This window comes from Syngnathus typhle, linkage group LG17, assembly GCF_033458585.1.
Source record: "Syngnathus typhle isolate RoL2023-S1 ecotype Sweden linkage group LG17, RoL_Styp_1.0, whole genome shotgun sequence".
NCBI classification, from domain to species: domain Eukaryota; kingdom Metazoa; phylum Chordata; class Actinopteri; order Syngnathiformes; family Syngnathidae; genus Syngnathus; species Syngnathus typhle.
In genome coordinates this window covers 10,971,430-10,990,083 of record NC_083754.1, presented here as the reverse complement: position 1 = coordinate 10,990,083, position 18,654 = coordinate 10,971,430, and the positions used below count along the sequence as shown (strand labels likewise).

Here is an 18,654-nt window from a genome sequence, read left to right as displayed (position 1 = left end):
TACTCCAGGTGGCCTGGAAAACATGGTGCGGACGGCACTCCTACACGGAGCGGACTCCGACACAAGACGGACACTGGGTTGCCAGGAAGACGCGGCCTACAAAGAACACCAGAAGGCCTACTCAAAAGCCCTTGGGACTGCACGTGCCCAGTTCTATTCCAATATCATAAACAATACCCCTGAAAATTCAAAACAACTGTTTTCAACCATCAACCACTTTCTCAAACACCATCACACCACTCCAACAGAATCCTCAGAGGTAGTGTCCAATAACCTTATGACCTTTTTTACCGCTAAGGTTGACAACATCCGCACCCAGCTCCTCTCCTCTTCGTGCCCCACCACTTCACCCCCTCCCCCCTTCCTTCCACCCGGGACAGTCCAGCCTCTCCGCTGCTTCTCCCCTATCTTGCAGTCGGAGGTAGAGGACATCATCAAAAAGATGAAACCCTCCACATGTGCCCTGGACCCTTTCCCCACAGCCCTCATTAAACAACAAACCTCAGCCATTAGTCCCCTAATAACCAATGTCATCAACCTCTCACTCCAGTCTGGCTCTGTACCCCCTGCACTGAAGACTGCCATTATTACCCCCCTGCTCAAAAAACCCTCACTTGACCCGGACAACCTTGCTAACTACAGACCAATATCTAACTTGGCTTCAGTCCTACCTCTCAAACCGGACCGAGTACGTTTCCCTGGGGGGGAAAAAATCCAACACTCACACTGTCACCTCCGGTGTCCCCCAGGGATCTGTACTCGGTCCTACCCTCTTCACTCTCTACATACTACCCCTCGGCAATATAATCAGGAAGTTCGGCATCTCATTTCATTGTTATGCGGACGACACCCAGCTATACCTCAAACTTGACTCCCCGCCCTCCATAACCCAGCCTTCTCCATCTCTCTCATCCATCCTCTCCCTGTGTCTGGAGGAGATCAAGGCGTGGATGAATCTCAGCTTCCTGCAAGTTAACAGTGACAAAACCCAAGCCATGTTAATTGGCACTCCCCATCAGATCCATACCTGCCCAATAACAAGCATCTTATTCGCCGGTCTCACTATTCCCCTCTCAGCCACTGTCACCAACCTGGGTGTGAAACTGGACCCTCAACTCAACCTTGAGTCACACATAAAACACATCTGCAAAACCTCCTTCTTCCACCTCAGAAATATCTCCAAACTCCGCCCCACACTTACCCTGACGGATGCTGAGAAACTTGTCCACGCCTTTGTCTCCTCAAGGCTAGACTATTGTAACGCACTCCTCATCGGGATCCCTAGCAAGAGCCTCCAGAGGCTTCAGTACATTCAAAACAGCGCTGCTAGGATCCTGATGAGGGTGGGGAAAAGCAATCACATCACACCCATCCTCCGTTCTCTGCACTGGCTCCCCATCAAATTCCGTATTGATTATAAGATCGCCCTCCTCACTCACCATTGTATCCTCGGACTTGCTCCCCCATACCTCAAAGAACTCCTTGCCCCAAAACCTGCCACCCGAAGCCTCCGCTCATCTGATTCACACCTTCTCCACGTTCCTAAAACCAAGCTGCGCACCATGGGCGACCGGGCCTTCTGCTATACAGCCCCTACTAGAGATGCACCGATCCGACTTTTTCAGTTCCGATACCGATACCGATGCCGTGGCTTTGCGTATCGGTCGATACCCGATACCGATCCGATATTATGGTTGACTTAACAAGCTACATAACTCTACATGTGGAACAGAAAAGACCAAAGGCAATGGCATCAGGCAGACTACACAGTTCTTTGCTCTAAATTAGGGGTGTCCAAACTAACGGTCCAGTTTTTATTGGCCCGCAGCAAATTCTGAAAACATAATTGAATATGGCCCGCACAAGAAGCTTGAGCTCAGCTTCTCAGTTTCCACACTAGATGGAGCCCGCCACACAAAGCGTTTGACGTCCCATTAACACCCCCCCGGAAGAGAAGCGAACACGCAGCGTTTGACATCCGATTAGCCTTCCCCCCCCCCCATTCGGGAGAGAAGCGAACGCGCAGCCTTTGACGTCCCATTAGCAACCCGAAGAGAAGCGAACGCGCAGGGTTTGACGTCCGCTTAGCAACCCGGGGAAGAGAAGCGAACGTTCGCTCCATGTTTGCGTTTGTTTAGAAAACTCTCGTGGCATGCGGCACACGTGCTGCTGGCGTATGGCGTAGCCCGCGTCCCAATAGATTAAGGAAAGTATCGGCTCACAGATCGGCTGTATTTTCCGATACCCGATCCATCTATTTTGTTGATATCGGGGCCGATATCCGATCCAGATATCGGATCGGTGCATCTCTAGCCCCTACACTATGGAACTCGCTCCCCGACCACCTAAGAGCACCCCAATCCACTGACTCTTTCAAAACTGGACTTAAAACTCACCTCTTCACCTTAGCATTTCCGTAATTTCTCTCATATCTTGGTTGTCGTCCAGTTGTTTTAAACTTGTCCTTGTTTTGTTTTCTTGTTTTTTATCTGCCATGTAGCACTTTGAGATTCCTCCGAATATAAAGTGCGTTATAAATGTAATTAATTATTATTATTATTATTATTATCCCAAAAGCGCTAGGGCCAAGAGAAATGCTGCGAAAGGAAGAGATCAATAAGATAGCAACAAACATGATTGGGTTGAACTGTGGGTCAGTCTGTACTCGGCGTCTAGGCGGCCAGTATTGTGCAAAGACACTTGAATACCTCCAAACCTGCAGCAACATGATTAACATCATTCCCCGTTTTCCAGTCACGCATCAAGTCATCAGGCCCTCTCGGGGACAATGGCGGCGCTTGTCTGGCTGCCGGTTTCATCCGGACGGCGGCTCAGCGCCGCCCTTAGTGCACAAATGAGCCATGTTTTCTCCGGGCCTCATGATGCATGGAGGTGGAAGGAGATCACAAGTTTCTAGAATGGGTGCGCGCTTCTCCGTTGGCAATCAATGAGCGATGCAGCAAGCGGCACCGTATATAAAAGGTGGCCGTGGGTCGGGGATAATGACACGCCTGAGAAGACTCCGGGCCGCCGATGGGAATAGCGTGGTGGACGCTGTCATTATGAGCCGCAGCCTTGGCCAGTTCTAATCTGCTGCCGGCAATTATAGTCAGAGATGGGGACTCGAGTCACTGTGACTTGGACTCGAATCAACTCGAGTTTTGATAACAGTCACAAGACTTGACAAAAAATGAAAAAACTTGAGACTCGACTTGGAAGTTAGACTCGTGACTTGACTTGAGACACGATGACTTGAATGACTTCAGTGTAATTTAGTTTGTGTTCAGTTTGAATATAAAATTAATAATACATTTAAAAAAATATCGATAACACGGTAGGAGCGAAGCCTGAGAATGGCGTCATGATTGGATCACTACCAATCAATCAGTCGTGCCCTCTCTACCTACCAAACGTGTTTATTGGAAAGTCACGCCCCTTTATATCAGACACGCGCGAACATGTCAGCGGGAGCGAGGCATCACCTTCGACTATCACAATTACCGTAATTTTCGGTCGCTCCGGAGTACAAGTCGCATCAGCCATAAAATGCCCAAAAAAGTGGAAAAAAAAAACATATACAAGTCGCTCCGGAGTATAAGTCGCATTTTGGGGGCAATTTATTTGCCAAAATCCAACACCAAGAACAGTCATGAACGAGCAACAACAGGCTAAACGATAGGTATCCTAACGTGACAAACACAAACGAAGAGCTGAGAACGGCCCTGCCGTAAAATTCAGAGTTATTCAAAAAAACATTACATAAATAACACATTAATAAAACCATCTGTACTCCAATTCATTAAATCCATCGATCATCTTTAGCAACAATGCGTGCGCGCCGCTGACGGCGCTTGCACTTTAAAATATTCCACAGGCCCATATAACAATATATAAATTAGATATCAAATAACTATTAGTCAGAAGGCTGGAGGTTGACCTTCTGACCACGTGGTGCAGGGACAACAACCTCCTGCTGAACGTCGACAAGACCAAGGAGATTGTTGTGGACTTCCGGAAGGGTCACACCCAACACCTGCCGCTGACCATCGACGGTGCTGTGGTGGAGAGAGTGAGCAGCGCCAAGTTCCTGGGTGCACATCAGTGAGGATCTCTCCTGGTCCACCAACACCGCATCACTGATAAAGAAAGCCCAGCGCCGCCTGTACTTCCTGCGGAAACTCAGGCGAGCGAGCGCCCCTCCGGCCGTCATGACTACATTTTACCGCGGCACCATTGAGAGCGTCCTCTCCAGCTGTATTGCTGTTTGGGGTGGCGGCTGCACTGACTACAACTTGAAGGCCCTGCAGCGCATAGTGAACACGGCTGGTAAGATTATTGGTGCTTCGCTCCCCTCCTTGAAGGACATTTACACCTCCCATCTCACCCGCAAGGCAACCACGATTGTGAGTGATGTGAGTCACCCCGCTCACTCTTTGTTCGAGCTTCTGCCCTCTGGGAAGAGGTACAGAAGCCTGCGCTCCCGCAGCACCAGACTCTCAAACAGCTTCATACTCCAGGCAGTCAGGATCCTGAACTTGCTTCCCCGTTCTGCGTAGCGTCCTGTACTTTTACTGTCTGTATGCACACTGGCTTTTATTCGTTGTGTTATCTATTTATTTATTATTTATTGTTACTCTTATTTATTGTTTGTGCCTTCTTGTTTTTTATATTGCGTTGTTTACTTGTATGTAGGTCGTGTACTATGTCTTGTCACCGTGGGATGGGGAAAACGTAATTACGATGTCTTTGTGTGTCTCGACATGTGAAGATGTTGACAATAAAGCAGACTTTGACTTTGACTTATATAAGCAATAGTATTATCAAACCATCTGTGCACTCTAAATCATTAAATCCAGCGATCAAATTCCTCGTCCTTTGTCAACAACGCCGCGCGTGCGCCCTGACGTCAGCCTCGTCGTTATTCCACAGATCTACTATATAACTATATTGTAGTGTTACCAAAGTTCAAGGAAAGACGTGGGTTTGGCAAATGGCTCTTTATTTAACAAAACAAACTTCCAGGCGTGTGGCGGTGTGGACTTCCAACCACGGAAGTTGAAGAGAGCTCCATAGAATAGGACCGGGCGTGCGTAAACGCCATGACCAAGCCCCATCCACCATCGCCGGACAGCCACCCGGCCGAGCGCCGGCCCCAGACTTCAAGATTCAAGAGTTTTTTATTCACCATGTTTGAGCGTGCCAAACAAGGAATTCGACTTCGGTAAATCACACCCTCTGTTCAACATTTAGGTGACTAACAACACCCAGGACATGTGAAAAATTGCAATACTCTCAAACATCCCCTGATCTTAAACTCCCAAAAGGGCAAGGAAAAACTCAAAACTTCAGCTAGGGGAAATGAGAAACCTTGAGAAGAGACCACAGATGGGAAGGTCCCTTATCCAGGATGACCAGGCTGCAATGGATGCAGAGAGGACACATAGTACAAATAGTGTAGACAAATTCAAAAAAGGTGTGGAGAGCAGGATGTTATTGCACAGTAATGACTCTGAGACTCTAAGAGTGGTGTGAGTTCATCAGAGCAACAGCCTGGGGGAAGAAGCTGTCTCTGTGTCTGCTGGTTTTGGCGTACCGTGCTCTATAACGCCATCCGGAGGGGAGTAGTTCAAACAGACTGCAACCTGGGTGAGAAGGGTCTGTAGAGATATTCCTTGCACGTTTCCTGGTCCTGGACAGGTACAAGTCTTGGATAGATGGGAGGTTAATTCCATTTATCTTTTCTGCAGTCCTGATTGTCCGTTGCAGTCTGTGCTTGTCTTGTTTGGTGGCCGATCCAAACCAGACAGTGATGGAGGTGCAGAGGACAGACTGGATGATGGCAGTGTAGAAGGTCTTCAGAAGCTCTCGCGGCAGGTTGAACTTCTTGAGCTGTCTCAGGAAGTACAGCCTCTGCTGGGCCTTTTTCCGGACAGAGTCTATGTGGCCGGTCCATTTCAGGTCCCGAGAGATTGTGGTTCCCAGGAACTTGGAGGTGTCTGTGGAGAGAATAGTATTACTGCGGATAGTGAGGGGTAAAAGTGGTGAAGGGTCACGCCTGAAGTCCACTGTCATCTCCACGGTCTTGAGCGGGTTCAGCTCCAGGTGGTTTTGGCTGCACCAATGGACCAGCCGCTCCACCTCCTGTCTGCAGTCTCATCACCGTCCTGGATCAGTCCAATGAGAGTGGTGTCGTCTGCATACTTCAGGAGCTTCACAGGAGAGTCACCTGAGGAGAAATCGTTGGTGTAGAGAGAGAAGAGCAGTGGGGAGAGGACGCACCCCTGAGTGTGTCAGATGTGATGCCCCCCAGCCTCACACGCTGTCTCCTGTTGGTCAGGAAGCTGATGATCCACTGACAGGTTGAGGCAGGTACCGCAAGCTGAATGAGCTTCTGTTGGAGGATGTTAGGAGCGATGGTGTTGTACGCAGAGCTTCTGTTGGAGGATGTTAGGAGCGATGGTGTTGTACGCAGAGCTGAAGTCCACGAACAGGATCCTGGCGTACGTTCCTGGGGTGTCCAGGTGGTGCAGGATGTAGTGCAGTCCCATGTTGACCACATCATCCACCGACCTGTTTGCCCGGTAGGCAAACTGGAGGGGGTCAAGCAGGGGGCCCGTGACATCCTTCAGGTGGTTCAGCACTAACCTCTCGAAAGATTTCATGACCACAGATGTCAGTGCGACAGGTCTATAGTCATTCAAACCTGTGATGGCGGGCTTCTTGGCCACTGGAACAATGGTGGAGCTCTTGAACCACGAGGGCACCTCACACAGCTCCACAGAACGGTTGAAGATCCGTGCAAAGGTGGGCACCAGCTGCTCAGCGCAGACTTTTAGGCAGGATAGAGGTGTGGACAGAGCAGTTGTGGGGAGAGGTGAGTTTGTAGATTGTGCTGCAGGAAAACCCGTTGTGTGGGAGGACCGATCAAACCTGCAGTAGAACCTGTTTAGCTGGTTAGCAAGCCTTGGGCTCTCTACAGGACGAGGGGTTCGTTTCTTGAAGCCCGTGATGCTCTGCAGACCTTTCCACACTGTTGAGGGATCAAGATTGGCAGAGAGGTGTCTCTTCAGGCTCTCCCCGTAACACCTCCTGGCTTTCCTGAGCTCTCGGTTCAGTGTGTTTCTGGTCTGCTGGAACAGGTCGCGGTCGCCGCTCCTGTAGGCCTCCTCCTTGACTTTGCGCAGCCTCCTGAGGTTCGGTGTAAACCAAGGTTTGTTGTTGTTGTACGTGCAGAAGGTCTTAGTCTGCACACACAGATCCACACAAAAAGTGATGTATGATGTGACAGTGTCAGTGAGTTCATGGAGGTCTGAAGTTGCAGCTTCAAAAACTCCCCAATCAGTGCAGTCAAAGCAGGCATTGAGGTCCTGGCTTGACTACACTGTCCACTTCTTCACAGTCCTCACCACAGGCTTAGAAGTTTTTAGTTTCTGCCTGTAGGCCGGGATCAGATGAACTAGACAGTGGTCCGAGAGTCCTAAAGCTGCACGAGCCACAGAGTGGTATGCATCCTTAATCACGGTGTAGCAGTGGTCCAGAGTCTGTGCCCCTCTGGTGGGACACGTTTCGTGCTGTCTGTATCTGGGGAGTTTGTGTGCGAGGTTCGCCCCGTTAAGATCACCCAAAACAATGATTAGTGAGTTTGGTAGAAGTTTCTCCATGTCTGTTGCCTGGTCAGCCAGCATCAGCGGACATTCGCCAGATGAATTGACAGTAGGGCAGAACGGAGCCCTCTCTGCCTCAGCTTTACGAGGGCTCCGGATCGTTTTCCGCGCCGCCGTCGTCGCGCTCGCTTGTATAGCTTCGCCGCTCCGGCTAGAATCTCCGACAAACAGTCTGAATCAGAGACTGTCCGATGTTTAACAGCGCTTTTCTGGTAAAAGTGATCCGGGATGGACAGCAGAGGACACAGAAAACACACAAAATAAGACAAAGAAACAGAGCGACTCACCGTGGCTGCCATCCGCAGCGCCATCATATGACGTCAATCCATTCCATCCACGGAGGTGAAAGAGAGCTCCATAGAATAGGACCGGGCGTGCGTAAAAGCCATAATAGTTTTTCAAACCTTCTGTGTCACTCCAAATCCTTAAATCCTTCAAACTCTTCGTTCGCCGTGTCACTTAGAAACAAAGCCGCTAATGATGCCAGTAGTACGTGGGGTCCTTCGTCATCTTCGTCATCCCGTGATCAATCTTTGTCCTTTATGTAAACAACCGCCACGCCGCGTCGCGCTGCTGACGTCACTTGAAATTCAAATTACAGTAATCCCTTGCTACATCGCGGTTCAACTTTTTTTTTTCTTTTGAAAATTTTTGAAAAAAAACATAAGTCGCTCCTTATTATAAGTCGCCCCCCCCACCCAAACTATGAAAAAAATGTGATATATAGTTCGAAAATTACGGTACTTTTATGACGGCAAAAGACGGACAGAACAGTGCGAGATATGCAACAAAAACATTTCACACAGCCAGACGACAACTTCAAACTTTGTCCGTCATTTGAAGAGCCGTTCTGCCAAGTACCGTGTTTTCCCATGCATAATGCGCCCCCGTGCATAATACGCACCCTAAAAATGGCATGTCGATGCTGGAAAAAAGCCTGTACCCATGTATAATACACACCCAAATTTGGTCTCAAGTCCGTAAACGTAAAATTATTTCATAAAAAAGATCATTTTTGGGAAAAACCAGATGTTATTCTGCCGGTCAGTATCACTGCGCATGCGGTAGCAAACTTGATAGCAAAGAAATGTTTCGGATTTGTGTAGGGCATTGTGACAGCAAACGAGCAGGTGATTGAGCAAGCGTCTGATACGAGAGCATTGTGTTCATATGGAGCGTGTTTGAAGTGAACAGCAGAGAAGAAAGGAACACGGCAAAGTGTTGTAAAATAAAATATTACCTGTAATACGCATTTAGGTAGAGAACTGAACTCTCGCTCTTTATATAGCTGACGTGTCTTGCACATCCGTTCTGCGCATCTGTAATGGCGGCCTCCGTATGATATCCGGTTTGCGATGGAGATTAAAAAACACAGTATTTGACAATAACACACAATCAAGGATTGCACCATCGCATCAAACGATGTGTCGTCAATTATGAATTTTACTGACTAAGTGTGTTGGGGAGGATGGCTGAATGTGATGCGCGATTGACAACAAACAAGAAGAAAGGTGTGATTTCAAGTTTTATTTCGAGGGAGATTTGTCATGTCTCGTCCCCAGTTTTGCTATGTGTCTAGGTTGCCATAGTTTCTGTTCGCGTCGCCCCTCCCTTCCTGTGTCACCTCAGATTTCCTTCAAAAATTGTTGTACCCATGCATAATGCGCAACCCAGATTTTAGAACAATAAATTAGTTAAATTTTGCGCATTTTGCATGGAAAGCACGGTAAGTGCTTTTCATTTATTTAAATAGGTGTGTATATATAGCTTTAATGCAATGAATATGATGATGAAACTGAATTAAGTAAATATGATTTACTAATATGGAGCAAGGTAATAAATATAATCTACAGTTAACTTGACTTGGACTTGACCTATTTAAGGACTTGACTTGGACTTGACTTGACCTATTTAAGGACTTGACTGGACTTGCCCAAGAAAAAAATGACTTGGGACTTACTTGAGCAGGGGTGGGCAATTCCGGTCCTCGAGGGCCGGTGTCCTGCATGTTTTATAGGTCTCCCTGCTGCAACACACCTGATTCAAATGATCAGGATTGTTATCCAGCTTCTGCAGACCTTGCTAATTATCCGACCATTTGAATCAGGTGTGTTGCAACAGGGTGACATAGAAAACATGCAGGACACCGGCCCTCGAGGACCGGAATGGCCCACCCCTGTACTTAAGACTTTTAAGACATACTTGAGATTTGCACATGTGTGACTTGGTCCCATCTCTGATTATAGTCATTTGGGAATCCCGGCAGCTGGTTGCCTTTAACTTGTGGCTTCATTGTGAGCTTGCTCTCCTTGCCCCACCCGCTCCCCTTTCAGTTTCCTTGTACCGTAATTTTCGGACTAAAAGTCGCACCAGAGTATAAGTCGCACCAGCCATAAAATGCCCAAAAAAGCGGAAAAAAAACCATGTATAAGTCGCATTTTGGGGGGCAATTTATTCGACAAAATCCAACACCAAGAACAGTCATGAACGAGCAACAACAGGCTAAACGATAGCTATGCTAACGTGACATAAACACAAACTAAGAGCTGAGAACGGCCCTGACGTAAAATTCAGAGTTATTCAAAAAACTATTACATAAATAACACGTTAATAAAACCATCTGCGTCACTCCAATTCATTAAATCCATCAATCGTCCTTTGTCAACAATGCGTGCGCGCTGCTGACGGCTCTTGCACTTCAAAATATTCCACAGGCCCATATAACGATATATAAATTATATATTAAATAACTATAATATAAGCAATAATGTTATCAATCCATCTGTGCACTCTAAATCATTAAATCCATCGATCAAATTCCTATTCCACAGATCTACTATATAACTATATTGTAGCGTTAACAAGGTTCAAGGAAAGACGTGGGTTTGGTAAACGGCTCTTTATTTAACAAAACAAACTACCAGGCGTGTGGCGGCGTGGACTTCCAGCCACGGAAGTGGAAGAGACCGCCATAGAATAGGACCGAGCGTGCGTAAAAGCCATGACCGAGCCCCATCGACCGTCCTCGGACAGCCACCTGGCTGAGCGCCGGCCCTCGACTTCCATCCACGGAGCTGAAAGACAGCTCGGTAGAGTAGGACCGGGCGTGCGTAACGGCATTGTCCGAGCCCCATCCACCGTCCCTGGACGAGTCGATCTTTGTCCTTTATGTAAACAACCGCGCGACCGCGACGTCGCGTCGCGCTGCTGACGTCAGCATGACCATTTCCCGTGACTCCCGGTTCAAGATGGTGCACGTCATCATCCAGCTAAAGCGATCATCTAGTGTTTCTATGTATCTCTATGAAGCCAAATCCCAAAGTAGTAGTAGAAGAAGAAGCACATGTGATTGGCGCTTTGCTGAAGGGCTGCTGACGTCAGCAGCGCGACGTTGCGAGTCACTCGACGGAGCTCTCTTTCACTTCCGTGGATTGAAGTCGGGCGCCGGTGCTCGGCCGGGTAGCTGTCCAGGGACGGTGGATGTGGCTCGGTCATGGCTTTTACGCACGCCCGGTCCTATTCTATGGAGCTCTCTTCCACTTCCGTGGCTGGAAGTCCACGCCGCCACACGCCTGTAAGTTTGTTTTGTTAAATAAAGCCACGTCTTTCCTTGAACTTTGTCAACTAGTGGTGTAACGATTCATCGATACACATCGATTAATCCATATAATGCTCTACGATTTATTGGCATCGATGCTAAACGTAAACATCGATTTATATCGCCGTGTTTGACCTCGGACATTAGACGAGACTTTATTTTGAAATCCAGTTCATTGTTGCTTGCTTCCTCTTTCCGGGAGCAGTGCGCCCGGCGTTGTTGTGTTGTGAGCAGAGCAGGCACGTGAAAGGGGAGTCGACAACTAGTACGCGGCTCCTGCGCTGGTGCTATGGCTAGTGTCCAAAAAGACAAGGAAATTTGCTCCCCTTTAGGCTTCAAGTCATTCGTTTGGAAGCACTTTGGATTCCAAAGAAAAGATGGCTCAACGGACAAGACACGTGCAGTTTGTAAATCGTGCCGTGCGGTGATCAAATATTCAGGTACCACAAATCTCGCCGCACATTTAAAGAAAAAACACAACATCAAAGTTCAGTGTTAAAATAAGCACTTTGTAAACTACCGTTTTTTTCCATGTATAATGCGCCCCCATGTATAATACGCACCCTAAAAATGGCATGTTGATGCTGGAAAAAATCCTGTACCCACGTATAATACGCACCCAGATTTTGACTCCTACTTAAGTCGGTTAACGTAAAATTATTTCAGAAAAAAGATCTTTGGGAACAACCAAATGTTATTCTGCCGGTCAGTATCACTGCGCATGCGCTAGCAAACTCAATAGCGAAGAAATGTTTCGGATTTGTGTAGGGTACATTGTGACAGCAAACAAGCAGATGATCGAGCAAGCGTCTGATACGAGAGCATTGTGTTCGTATGGAGTGTGTTTGACGTGAACAGCAGAGAAGAAAGCGCATCTGTAATGGCGGCCTCCGTATCATACCCGGATTTAAAAAAAAGCAACATTTTAAAAAAAATGGGGTTTTTTTGTACCCATGTATAATGCGCACCCCAGATTTTAGGACAATAAATTAGTTAAATTTTGCGCATTATACACGGAAAAAAACGGTAATAGTTATTTGATATATAATTTATACATCGTTATATGGGCCTGTGGAATATTTTGAAGTGCAAGAGCCGTCAGCGGCGCGCACGCATTGTTGACAAAGGACGATTGATGGATTTAATGAATTGGAGTGACGCAGATGGTTTTATTAACGTGTTATTTATGTAATAGTTTTTTGAATAACTCTGAATTTTACGTCAGGGCCGTTCTCAGCTCTTAGTTTGTGTTTGTCACGTTAGCATACCTATCGTTTAGCCTGTTGTTGCTCACGTTTTGCGACGCTGCGTCAGCAGCGCGGTAGTTGTTTACATAAAGGACAAAGATTGACTCGAAGAGCTGCTGCTGACGCGATGTTGCGCTGTTACAGTAATCCCTTGCTACATTGCGGTTCGTTTATCGCGGTTTCACTTTTTTTTTTTTTTTAAATCTTTGGGGAAAAAAACATAAGTCGCTCCTGAGTATAAGTCACCCCCCCCACCTAAACTATGAAAAAAAACGCGACTTATAGTCCGAAAATTACGGTAGTTGCTTTGGCTAATTGAGTGCCAATGGCCACACTGGTAGGAAATGCAATGTATAGAGGCTTTGCAGTCACGTGGTTTCATCACGTGATTTTGTGTTATGCCGCCATCTTGGCGGTCAACTCGTCAGCTCGTTCCTACGTGTTTGTATAAATTGTTTGATTTCAGTTTTCACCGATTTCATCCGAATTATGGCTGATTTGCTATCCAATGAAGTTGGGCATTTGGATGAAGCATCCAAGAAACGTTACAGAGAGAAGTTGAACCTTGTTGGCACAACGGATCCGTACCTTTTACTGAGAAGCATGCTAAAATCGCCTGAGCATTTTGCAACAGCCGACCTGCCTGAACTCTCATATCCAGATATTTATAATTACCTCGTCGATTCACCATCTCCGTACACTGGAAAGGACCTTAAGGCATACAAGAGTCTGGATGCCTACAAGTATTTTACAGCAGGTTTTGTGCATGATGGGCTGATATGGCAGATTCCAAACAAGAATCGATTTCTTCTCATGACCAAGGTAAGGAAAAAGCACGCACGTGGCAGTAACAGTGTGGTTGTGAAAAAACTACATAGTGAATAGTTTGTTTACATACCTGATATGAAGTGCTCATTGCATATCCTCGTGTAAATCGTAGGTTTCCATTGTTCACGACGAATCGCCGCGATCCATTTTTCACGTTTTTTCATGTTCGCCGGAAATCTATAGAAGCTAAGATTTGGTGTATCGCCTCGTCTATTGTTACATCCAACAGCACAGCAGGTATCCGGCATTTTTAAGCTCAAATAGCAGCAGATATAACAAGAAAGCGTGTGTGAGTCGTTGACCGGCACTGAAAAGTTGACCGCCAAGATGGCCGCCAAGCTAATGTGGGTAGCTTGATGACGTCAGCTGCAAAGCCTCTATAGATGATGTACGACAATTGGCATCGGCAGGCAAACGTAGCTTTGCACGACTGGATGCTGCGCTTGTGAACGCAAGCTCATCTGTGACACCGAGTCCAGCTGCCCTCCCACCCTGACCCGTAACGGGAAAGGATGGGGGCGGGCTGGTGTTTGCCCACAATCACCTTCAGGGACTGAGCCATGAAGTGCGGGTCGTTCGCCGGCTTGGCGGCACCACTTCAAGCCTCTTCTGACAGGCTCTCTGTCTTGTTCGGATGAGCGCAAGAGGGTCAGCTCCGGTGAGGTTGCCACGGCTTTAGGGTTATCATCATCATTTGTTCTGAGGTCACTCCGATGAAGTGCAAAAGTTTGAATCATTTCCTGCAGCACGCCCCATGAGCTCTCAAAATCGGCGGGCGCTCTGCTTTGTTTTTATCTTGCTGCTATTGAATACTACCTGAGACCGTTGAGTGTCTTGCGGGACCTTTGGCTGGCCTGGCCTCCTCCCTTTTTTTGTCCAGCCGTCACGCCACCTGTGCGTGCGCATTTGCGGGCTGCGTCGGTGGCGCAAAACACTCGACCACCGGCCCGCTTCACTGCACCAAAGTGCTGCTGCTGTCATTAGTTAGCTATCCAGAAACCTTCTTCCTGGCCTTCCCACGTCATTCTGCCGCAGTATGCCATTGTTTTCTTTTTCCCCCACTTCGCCAGGAGCTCTGAAATAGCACACATCTTGTTATATTTGTCAGACATTCAAGGAGAATTTCCCCCTCCAGTCCACAGCTGGCTCAGGAATGCCCCCCCCCCTAAAAAAATAAATAAATCCACCCACTTCAAATCTCCCTTACTTCATCAACTCCACTTCCCAGGCCACCACCTCATCCTTTTTATCTCCCGTCTGCTTGCCTTTATTTCTGAAGGGGCCTAACTGTGGGCCACTTAAAGCGTTACCACGGAGACGGGAACCCACGTCATCTGAACTGTCCATCTTGAAAAATGATCATGTCCAAAATGGCTGACATTTCATATGCTTCTGGTGCCCACAAAAGTACAGCAAAGAACTATAAAAGAGAGCCTTCGGGGTTATTTTCAAGCAAATTGAGCCAAACAGAAATGAAAAACTTGTCAAAAACATGGCAATCAATGAGCGATATGTAAAATCCACTTTTCTTTGCTTTTATATTAATTTTATTGTGCACTTGGAGTCTCCAAGATTGTAGGGATCGTAGGGATTCTATCCCTCCAGGTTTTGCAGAGATATGTACTTTTATGATCTGTTTGGGGGCTATTTTTTACTCTGTTCAGTTTTCTCCATTTTCTATTATGTATTTGTATCTATTACGTCATATCCTTTGGGGCGGGACTAGCAAACAAGGTAATGGGTGTGGCCAAACGGTTTCGCAAATCCGCCATCTTTATTACTCAAAGAGACTTTTGTCCAAACAACTCAAGGGTGCCAAAGTGGAGAGATCAAAATGTTCCGTTGTTTGATCAATAAATCCACACAACTCTTCCCCCAGCATCAGAACCTCAAAGAAGTGCCTGGTCAAATTTCATTTTTCAAACAGTGTCCCCACATCTGTGGGAAAAGTGTTTCAGAAATCTTTTGTCAGTATAGAGAAGGATTCCCCAAAAGACTTCGTTTCGTTGATGGTTCAGTTCCTTCACTCAATGGAAACGACAGACACAGTAAAGCGGTAAGCTTGAGATGATACAAAAATAATAAACCGTATTTCACTTTGTCTATGCACTCGTTTTCAGAGCAGTCTTTCTGCTGATTTTGGAGCTGTGGCCTCTCTTTTCACTTCTTGTTGGTGTATTTTGAGTACCGTATTTTTCGGACTAAAAGTCGCTCCGGAATATAGGTCGCATTAGCCATAAAATGCACAATAACGTGAAAAAAACCCCATATATAAATAGCTCCGGAGTATAAGTCGCATTTTGGGTGAAATTTATTCGACAAAATCCAACACCAAGAACAGACATGAACGAGCAACTACGGGCTAAACGGTAGGTATCCTAACATGACAAACACAAACGAAGAGCTGAGAACGGGCCTGACGTAACATTATTCGTATACGTTATTCAAATAACTATTACATGAATAACACGTTTATAAAACCATCTGTCACTCCAATTCATTAAATCCATCGATCAAATTCCTCGTCCTTTGTCAACAACGCCGCGCGTGCGCCCTGACGTCAGCCTCGTTGTTATTTCACAGATCTAGTATATAACTGTATTGTAGCGTTAACAAAGTACAAGGAAAGATGTGGGTTTGGCTCTTTATTTAACAAAACAAGAGACTCTCAAACAGCTTCATACTCCAGGCTGTCAGGATCCTGAACTCGCTTCCCCGTTCTGCGTAGCGTCCTGTACTTTTACTGTCTGTATGCACACTGGCTTTTATTTGTTGTGTTATCTATTTATTTATTATTTATTGTTACTCTTATTATTTATTGTTTGTGCCTTCTTGTTTTTAATATTGCGTTGTTTACTTGTATGTCTATCGTGTAATATGTTTTGTCACCGTGGGATAGTGAAAACGGAATTTCGATCTCTTTGTGTGTCTCGGCATGTGAAGATGTTGACAATAAAGCAGACTTTGACTTTGACTTTAAATGAGCCAACAACTACTCAATTGTAACGACAAAAACATATACAAGTAGCTACACGAAATAAAATGTATCAAATAACTATAACATAAATACCCGTTTTTTTTTTCGTGTATAATGCGCCCCCATGTATAATGCAATAAAAATGGCATGTTGATGCTGGAAAAAAGCCTGTACCCATGTATAATACGCACCCGATTTTTTTTTGATTTTTTTTTTTTTTTTTTTAAGTCCCAATGATTGTCACACACGCAGGGAGGCAATGGGTCCCATTTTTATAGTCTTTGGTATGGTCTTAACTAGGCTGGATGTAATTTATTTTGTTGGCGTTGATTTCTCCGACTGCCCGTAAAGGCACCACCGCGATCAGTGCGGACGTGAAAAAGGCGGCTCTGTATGGGAGAGACGTTGAAGAAGAATAAAAACACCCTTGGAAACCAAAACTTGCCCCTCGTCGTGACTCTGAGCCGCAACAAATGTTTCGGATTTGTGTAGGGTACATTGTGACAGCAAACGAGCAGGTGATCGAGCAAGCGTCTGATACAAGAGCATTGCGGTCGTATGGAGCGTGTTTGAAGTGAACAGCAGAGATGAAAGGAACAAGGCAAAGTGTTGTGAAATAAAATATTACCTGTAATACACATTTTGTTATTTGCTGATCGAAACTGTTAATTAAACTGTGAATTGAAACTAATAGGAAGAAAACAACTCTCGGTCTTTATATAGCTGACGTGTCTTGCGCATCCGTTCTGCGCATCTGTAATAGCGGCCTCCGTATGACGTCCGGTCCGCGATGGAGATTACAAAACAAACAATATTTGACAATAACACACCATCAAGGATTGCACCTTCGCATCAAACGATGTGTCGTCAATTATGAATTTTACTGACTAAGTGTGTTGGGCAGGATGGCTGAATGCTATGCGCGATTGACAACAAACAAGAAGAAAGGTGATTTCAAGTTTTATTTCGAGGGAGATTTGTCATGTCTCGTCCCCAGTTTTGCTATGTGTCTAGGTTGCCATAGTTTCTGTTCGCGTCGCCCCTCCCTTCCTGTGTCACCTCAATCAATGTAACGTGTTTTGTATTTAAGTCCTGTCTGCCCCTCCCTCACCGTCGGATCATTGCATGTGTTACTGTCTACTGTCATGATGTCTGTTTCTATCTTAGGTAATGTCACCCTGTCTTTTTGTTCCACGTCTTTGTCGGTCAGTCTTGTTGTTGGTTTTGTTGTACCATGATTTTCTTAAAAGAAAAATTAAAAAATATATATAAATTTTTAAATTGTACCCATGTATAATGCGCACCCCAGATTTTAGGACAATAAATTAGTTAAATTTCGCGCATTATACACGGAAAAAAACGGTAGTTCACTGCCACATGGCCCCAAGATAGATCAATAGATAGATAGATCTTTATTTGTCATTGTAACATGTACAACGAAATTTAAAAAGTGCCAACCGATCCGCGCATGATAAAAAATGAACAGAATAAATAGAATAAAAGATTTAAAAAATACATGCTAAAACCCACAGAAGAAGAACATACACAGACATAATCATTTACGTTTAGCTGCATTCAATGCGACTACCGCTGTAGGGTAAAAACTTTTGGCAAATCTGCTAGTCCTTGACCTAATTGCTCTGTAGCGTCTGCCTGTTGGCAACAGTTCGAAAAGGGAGTGGCCAGGGTGGGAAGTGTCCTTCAGAATGTTCTGTGTCTTTTGAGACAGCGGGTTCTGTGTAGCTCTTCCAGTGTGGGGAGAGGGCAGCCAATGATCTTCTGTGCTGTGTTGATGACCCCTTGGAGTTTTTTCCTCTGAGCAGCTGGAGTACCAAACACATATACAGTAGGGGTGTAAATCGCGGGTTTTGTCACGATACGATATAATATCGATACAAAGAACTACGATACGATATTTGCCGATATCTTAAAGCCTGCTGCGATTCATTCACGATATATCGCGATATAGTGCTCTACGATCGATTTTTTTTTTTTTTTTTTTTTTTTTAATAAAAAATATAGAACAATATCCTGATTTATAACAATTCATACGCAAAATCAACAAGGTACTGCAAACTCTTTATTTAGGAAATTACAAGAGTATTGCAGTATACAAAGTGCTTATTTTAACACCGAACTTTGATGTCGTGTTTTTCTTTAAATATGCGGCGAGATTTGTGCTCCCTGAATATTTGATCACCGCATGGCAGGATTTATAAACTGCACGTGTCTTGTCCGTTGAGCCATATTTTCTTTGGAATCCAAAGTGCTTCCAAACGAATGACTTGAAGCCTAAAGGGGAGCAAATCTCTTCGTCTTTTGGGACACTAGCCATAGCAC

At 45.8% G+C, this 18,654-nt stretch overlaps 1 protein-coding gene across 8 annotated transcripts in view; it reads left to right on the top strand.

The window, feature by feature from the left end:
- Positions 1–18,654, top strand: part of tbcd (tubulin folding cofactor D) — an 80,587-nt gene that overhangs the window by 38,729 nt on the left and 23,204 nt on the right. Inside the window, exon 40 of one of the 8 annotated variants that reach the window (XM_061302940.1) lies at positions 3,958–16,318. The exons of 6 other annotated variants lie outside the window; for them this stretch is intronic. The gene's annotated coding sequence lies outside the window, so the exon portion shown is untranslated. Of the gene's footprint in view, positions 1–8; positions 3,609–3,957; positions 16,319–18,654 lie in introns of those variants that run through there. One more of the 8 variants, XM_061302942.1, reaches the window with a different exon arrangement.